Genomic DNA, 8437 nt, shown 5'->3' with positions numbered 1-8437 from the left:
TTTCAATGGAGAGTGTGTCATTCCCCTTCTCCGTTACAATTTGTCAAGTGGCAGCGGCAGGGAGAACAATTTTTCTTAAAGCAGAAAGCTGTGATGAAAGGGGGAGAATGAAATAAAACAGCGAATAACAAGAACAAAACAATTTGTATCAGGATGAATTTCTTATCATTTAACATAGGGAGTAATAAGATGTTCATCCAATTGTCATATGATCGGAGCAGATGTCGGCTGAGAAATTTTTGGCGAAGCAGATGTCGGCGGAGCAATTGTCGTGGAGCAATTGTCGGCGGAGTAATTATTGGCGGAGCAATTTTCGGTGGAGCAGTTGTCGTATTTTGCATAGCGATTGTCAGAGCAGATGTCGGTGGAGCAATTGTCATGGAACCCCCTGGAAGGATTGCTTGTCTGATTCATCATCAGAGGACCTCTTCTTGCTGGCTGAGGTGTGGGTATGGTATGGCGTGTGGTATGGTGGCTGGCTGGTTAGATGTGCTGGCTAGCTGGTGCAGTTCACTCTTGTTTTTTACTGGTGAAGTCTGTATAATAGAAAAGAAAATAACATGTAAGCACAATATTCATAAGCATTCAATAAAAAAAAATTTAAATCCAAAACAGATTATTAAAATACAGTACACAAAATAATAGTACCAACCACAGTTTGCAGGTTTTTACTAATACAATATTCCTCTATTAAAATTTGTAAGTTTGTGTTTTTATTATTGTGAAGTACATTTGACCGACATGTGCATTTTTTAACTCTGTGAATGTAATAAAGTATTTTCAGATGAAATTGATTATGTAACTTCAAATAACATTTGTGAAATTTTATTTGACTGGATGAAATTAGAATCTCACCCAGGAAATGGTCTTTATATGAGATTCGATAATAATGTACATTTCTTCAAACATTTTATTTGACAAAAGAAAATGCAAATCAAGTGACTGTAAAATTAAAAATGTGTGAGAGAAAGAAAAACGTACAACACATAAATAATATCTGAATAAGCTTGGCCTCTAGCAGACACTCTTGTCTCTATAACCTTGAGACTGCTTTCTAGTTTCTCCTGCTACGTTTTGATACTTTCTATCAGCTCAGTATTCTATTGGAGCAGCACGCCAGCCCTCTATTGGGCAGGAAACTCAAAGTTGGGTGCTTTATCCAAGGCAGCTACCTGCACAGCTAGCTCTCCCTATGCAGTATTAAAGGGGCATTTCTTCCACCAAAGGTGGCATCTCCTGCTGCAGCATTTCCTCAGCAAACAGCTTCTCAAAGTCTAGTTTTGCTTCCTGAAGAAAAAAAAAAAGAACAAGCAATTTTTTATTTTCCAATTTTTTTCATAGTACTAGGTACTATAAATTTCACAAGAGATGAACATGCAATAGTAATTACTACAATAAAGAAAAATTTGGATGTTGCCTTCATGGGATGGCTGTGACTGAAACAGATCGGGATTTAAGAAGAATCAGGATGAAGTCCAGTCCATCATCTCCTCGGCCTCCAGGTCATTGTTAGTCCACACTGTGTATGTACATGTGCTTGTACTGACCAATTGATGCACCTCTGTGTTTACAGCCAGTTCTGGATTTGATTGTCTTCCTGAAAAAAAAGAGACGTACATGTAGACACAATGTTGTGTTCCTTCAGGAACACGTTTGTCAGACTGCTTTGTTGGTTGCTTCGAGCAATCTTTTGAGATTGTGTGGTGTTCTTAGCTTCAGAAAGGTTGATTCTCACTTGGGATATCAGAACGAAGCTATTAATAAGTAAATATTTTAAAATGTTAGTCTTTGGACTTAAGGAGTTGGATGCATGCTTATCATCATAGAGACCCATGACAAATTTTTTGTACTGACTCAAAGAAGTTATGTGAGATAGCGAAAACTGACAGCCTTGGTAAGTCCAAACAGGTGTTATGGTTTGCTGCCACTGCCAATGTGAGATCCTTTTCTTCATCCTCTAATACATTTTTTTTTTAAAGAAGTTATAATGGTGCATTTCAAAGTGATGGTAATGGATATCTAAGGTTGAGGCCATTGATAAGTCCAAACAGGACTACTATACCTTGTATCTTGCCAATCACAACATTGCCTTAAACCAGGAGCACTGCTTGATGGTAGCAGTCCGTCTTTATATACACCTTTCCAGGATGCTCTTCTTACAATATCAAGGGCCTTAATATGCTGCTCATGAACATTATCTGCACATATACTGTGAAATAAACCTATTTGTGAACAAATCGATTTGGAGCGGGTAGCTGTCGTCCTACTCCTCGTTTTCGCCTGTTTTTTCCCTTTTGCTGGCTCATCGACTTTGGACCTTTTCCTAGTTGGTTGCCTGGAAGCATGTCCCTTTCTCTTCCCCATCTTCGATTCTATTATCTCATATAGCGGTGAAAATATGAATTCTTTGATGCGTATATTTAATTTGTGACCTGTATGCAGAAATAGTGTCGAGCAATGGCGGGCTTTTTCTCGGACCGTCATTGCAACGTCGGCCGATGTCACATGACTACGTTCATTGTTTACTGATATGAACTATGACCTTTCTAACCGATAAGAGTCCATCAAAGCTTCTCCCAAAATATTCATGATCTGCTTATTGCGATAATATTATGTAAACATGCTTGATAAGAATGATAATATACTAGTACTCATAAAATAAGGCGATAAAATGAGAGCAAACCATTCCCAAAGTTCTCATTCAAAGAGATCTAGCCCAAGCTCACTGAGTCCGATTACCCGTGGGAAAGCAAGGTAATGCAATAGTAGGTCGCATTGTCTCCTGGTATAGAGATGGGCCTGCTTGGCATGGATCTCTACCGCAATTTTCCACAAGGACCCTTCCTGGAGATTCAGGATATCCTGTTCAAGGGCAGGGTTAGTGAAAAACTCGGAGTCACAATAGTTTTTTACTCCGCCCTCTACGCCAACACAATGGACGTGTGCCCTTCCAGGAGCCATAGGGACAGGATGTCTCAAAGATGGTCCAGGTGAAAATGTGCATCAAATCCCCCAAGGGTCAATGTGGGTTCAGCTTGGCTAGTGGGGCCCAAGTCAGGTAGACCTCCCCCTGGCTGAGGCACAGGTGGAGGGACCGACGTCAGGGTCACAGCCTTCTGAGCTGACTATCTTGAATTAGACGCACACCTCACTGGAATCTGTGGTGATTGTCTTCCTCAACTTGGCTATATCCTTGCGCTGGTTATCAGAGAGGAGGTCCAGCAGGAAAACCAAAGGTCAGTAGTGAATCAACGCTGCAGGCGTGTTCACTCTAGGCTCGAGAGCCAGACCCACTCTTGGCCACTTGTGGTGGTCAATCATGGCCTGCATCTCAAACAGATCCTCCTTGGAAATCCAAGGAGTCTCTGCACGCCATCGTGAGTTCACAAGCTCCACAAGCGCAAACTCATCCGCCTTATCCCCCAACAGGCATTGCGCGATGTACTGCAATGTAACCTGCCGAGGTCGCAGTGCTTCTTGAAATCTCGGTCCCGAGTGTGTCTTACGCTGCCTGAAATATTCAGGAAGGTGCTGCAACAAATGTTGCTGCATCCTAACGGTCCTATGACCGCACCCACACACAGGACGCCTAGAAATCTAATTTTTAAAAAAATGAATAATTACAGCAGCAGCAGCAGTGCGGCGGTCAAAGGAGATGAGCAAATTCAGACTTGTAATAAATAATCAACTCACAATTATATCATTAGTAATATTCAGCAACACATTCACACCGCATACGGCACACAGCTCACTCACGTCGCAAATTCACAACTCAAACCAATCAGTAACACGGTCAAACGCCAAAATTCATCAAACTCAATCATACTCGGTGGCCCGGAAAAATAATTGTTCCTAACGAGGGAAGATTTCAATATGTTCAGACAAAATATGTGTATATTTACCCTAAATAATGCTGGTATCCGGAAAAAAAAAAACTTCTTGTCCCAAAAGATGTGCTCCTGCTGTACTCGCCACTAAATTAAATTCAGGGCTCGCAAGCAGTGCCGATAAGTTTAACAATGAAGTAAATTTACAGAACTAAATATTGATTTTTTTTTTCATCCAAAAATAAAATATCAAATTGAAATAGTCAGTAATTTGAGGTTTTATTAACCATTTTCAAAAGATAAGAGCCAAAAAGCTCAAATCTTTTTTTTTATCCAAAAACTAAAATTTTCAAGATAGCGGCGTTTTTTTATTTTCGGCCACGGCCAACGCAAATTCTGCAATCGGCGTTGGCGATGGCAAAGTACAGACAATTTTTGGAAAAATAAATATCACTTTTACCTTGTCACCAATATAGCGGAGGGTCCGGTAACTAAGGAATCATAGAAGCATACAATCAATATAACCTATGGGGAAGTTATCCTACCTTGTCACTTCTCACTGCACTGTGGCCAGACACTGCACAATGGATGGATGCCCTCCCAGGAGCCATAGGGACAGGATGCTGGACCTTGTTTGCAAAGTCACAAAGGTGGTCCAGATGAAAGTGCGCATCAAATCCCCTAAGGTTCAATGTGGGTTCAGCTGGGTTAACGGGGCCCAAGTCAGGTAGACCTCCCCCTGGCTGAGGCACAGGTAGAGGGACCGACGTCGGGGTCACAGCCTCCTGAGCTGACTGTCTTGAATTTGATGCAGACCTCACTGGAATCTGTGGCGGTTGTCTTCCTTTTACTTCTCTCAACTTGGCTATATGCTTGCACTGGTTATCAGAAAGGAGGTCCAGCAGGAAATCCAAAGGTAGGTAGTGAATCAACACTGCAGGCATGTTCACTCTAGGCTCGAGAGCCGGATCCACTCTTGGCCACTTGTGGTGGTCAATCATGGCCTGCATCTCGAACAGATCCTCCTTGGAAATCCAAGGAGTCTCTGCACGCCATCGTGAGTTCACAAGCTCCACAAGCGCAAATTTATCCCCCAACAGGAATTGCGCGATGTACTGCAATGTAACCTGCCGAGGGCGAAGTGCTTTGAATCTTGGTCCCGAGTATGTCTTACACGGCCTGAAACATTTAGGAAGATGCTGCAAAAAATGTTGCTGCATCCTAACGGTCCTTTGACCGCACCCGCACACAGGACTCCCAGAAATCTAATTACAAACAAAAAATAATAATTACAGCAGCTGCAGCGCGGCGGTCAAAGGAGATGAGCAAATTCAACTCAATATTACATGTATATCCATAATATTCAGCAACACATTCACACTGCATACGGCACACACAGCTCACGTCGCAAATTCACAACACTAACCAATCAGTTACACAGTCAAACGCAAAAATTCATTAAACTCAATCATACTCGGTGGCCCGGCAAAATAATTAGTCCTTGCGAGGGAAGATTTCAATATATTCAGACAAAATATGTGTATATTTATCCTAAATTATGCTGGTATCTGAAAAAAAACAAATATTGCTTGTCCCAAAAGATCAGCTCCTGCTGTATTCGCCACTAAATAAATTCAGGGCTCGCAAGCAGTGCCGATCAGTTTAACAGTGAAGCAAATTTACAGAAATAAATATTGATTTTTTTTTTTCATCCTAAAATAAAATATCGAATTGAAATAATCAGTAATTTGAGGGTTTATTTACGATTTTCAAAAGATGAGACCCAAAAAGCTCACATCAATCTTTGTCTTATCCAAAAACTAAAATTTTCAAGATGGCAGCGGCTTTTTTATATTCGGCCACACCAACGCTAATTCTGCAATTGGCATTGGCGATGGCAAAGTACAGACAATTTTAGGAACAATAAATAAATGTCACTTTATGATTAACAACCTTGACAGAATTTCTGTACAATTTGCTTTTCCACATGTTTTTCCGATACTTCCAGAAATGCGCGCATTGCAAAGGCTAGGACACGATTGGCCCAATCCATTTCGTTTTCATTTGCTGCTTGCTTTTCAAAATTAAATTGCAGCTGCGCGACTTCTGGAAGCTCCCTAGGAGCGAACTTCCGCTCCAGCTTCCTAACCATATCCTTGAAGCTAATGTGTTTTCAGCGGCTAATTATATCGAAATACTCGCTTGTGCTTCCTTCAACAAAGTTGATTGCGTTTTTGATCTTCGTCCCAACCACTCTTGGCATAAAGATCAAATTTCTTGATGAACGCATACCAACTCCCCCTACCATTGTAGGTCACTGACTTAGGCAGCAAGGATACTTGCGCTCCAGAAGCATTCCACTTGTAAGGCCTGTGGGAATAGTGACCTCGATCTACAGGACGAGGCGGTCGGTGCATGGCAAGAGCGGAGATGGAGACCCAGAGCTGGGCGAGACTCTGGCTGCGCTGATCCCTCTCCTAGATTGTGCAGTCATCGCGTCCATTGCATTTGTCAACTTATCTAGTCTCGATGCCGACATTTCATCCTTATCGCTAGTTGGTACTTTTGCATTAGGATACAATTCAGGGTTCTGCGCAAGGAAAGTTATGTTTCCTGGCGTGCTTCCTCAATTGGCTTTATGGGATTCTTTTCTGCCATACCGCTGTCTAATGGCACACTTTCTTGATTAAGGGGGGAAGTAACATAAAAATCAATCAACGGTTCAATAACAGAAAACTCCCTGATATAATGGATACTTTTTAACAATCTCGGAGTTAAAGTACCGTGCTCCCTTCTTAAATTGAGAATGTGTTGAGCAAGTGCTTCCCCGATTCCTGGGAGTGTCTGTAATTCTTTCACTCCACAATGCTGAATTCGGACCTTGTCCATGAATGGAGCCCCGAAATATTTACGAACACATAGTAATTCAGAACCTAAAAATGTTAAATTGGTTCAATAACAGAAAATTGGAAGGATCATAAAAGAATTATTGGGAAAATGCAAAGACTGGAAATTACTATGAATTATCTCTTCTGAGCTGAAGGACTCCTTTAAATTAAGAAATCGCAGCCGTGAATAGGAATCTTGTTGTACAGGAGACAACATTATGTCCCTAGCTAAGAAATCAATAATAGTCACCAATAAATCCAGTGACAAAGCAACCCAAAATTTATTTATTCTTAATCCTAACAAGACAACCAAAAGGAAAATTCAAAGTATGTTATTACTATTTCCCAAGAAATACCTGTGAAAAAAGAAGTTAATCACTGCTAAGGCCTCTCTTCAATATCCTCACAACAGCTCATAACCTTTTGATTTCTCCCTGTGTTTATTGTTTTCTTTATCCTTCAACCACTCTCTTTTTTTTTCTTTAGGGAAGAAACCACAACATGCAACAAGAAAAAAAAACTCATTGCACTCAACACATTAACAGCATAACAATGTATAAGAAGAAGAAAAGAGATAAGTAAGCAAGCTTTGCATTGAATTTCTGATGATCTCAATGAAATAATTCTGATATCAATGTTTTTCTTATCTTTTTCCAAATAATCCCTTCTCGGCTTTCACAGAACCGTCGTCAAAAATCAGGGTGGAGAAAAAAAGTCGATAATGAATTGCGGCATTAATCAGCAAAAAATAATTGACAGCTTATTCGATCTGTCAATTGGCAGAAACGCACAAAAAATGTAATAGAAACCAAATGAAAAATGCTGATACTCACCCAAATTCTAGCTGACAAATTGACCAAAATCAAATATAAGCAAATTGCAAGCAACTAACCCTTCAAGTCAAGAATATCTCGAAGTGTGAAATGCAATAACAAATACCTTTTCTTCCTTCTGCGGTGCCTTTTCTGTCTGTTTCCTTTCAACATATTTGCTGGTGTTAGATGGCAGTGGAACGGATGATGAGAATGAAGAGTGAGAAGGATGGTTTACAGGCACATGAATATTTACATGTGGGATGAGGGCTCCTGTCCTATCCTCTTGGTAGTAGCAGTTTGGTGGAAGTGGAGGTACAGGTCTGATATTTACAGATTTTGTGGAAGTTTGATAACCGTCTTCAGAGAAACTAGGCCCCAGCTTCCAATGTTGGCTGACTCGGATACTGTCGGTAAAATTCCTATTTCGAGTATCGATGCATGTGTTCCTCAAACTCACACCTGATTTATTTTTAGGAGAAGGTTTTGGAGTGTAGAGTTTTTTCAGTTCATGAGGAATCCAAATGGATTTGTTGAGAGCACATGTAGGTTTGTAATGTTCTTGAATGAAAAATTCGAAGCAACACAAAAGTTCGGAACTGCCAGCGAAATTCAGATGAAGTCCATCGGCTTTAAATAATGAATCGTCCTCCAGGAAAACAGAAGTAAATTCGCTAAAAGTACAATCAGGTAATTTTAGAGAAAGCTGCTCTAGATTATGATTGTATATTAAACTATGTTCATATAAAAAGTCATCATCCCATCTGGAAAAAATGATATGAGCAGAGCGGAATAGTTCTCAACTGTATAGTATAATTGTAGAAAGTCTTTCCTGTCCTTTTGCCAGACACTGTTCTTTAAATTGTTTGTTCCAACATGAATGAAAATATATTGCACTGATGAGTCAAAA

This window comes from Lytechinus pictus, chromosome 10, assembly GCF_037042905.1.
Source record: "Lytechinus pictus isolate F3 Inbred chromosome 10, Lp3.0, whole genome shotgun sequence".
Taxonomy (NCBI): Eukaryota; Metazoa; Echinodermata; class Echinoidea; order Temnopleuroida; family Toxopneustidae; genus Lytechinus; species Lytechinus pictus.
This window is presented reverse-complemented; position numbering follows the sequence as displayed.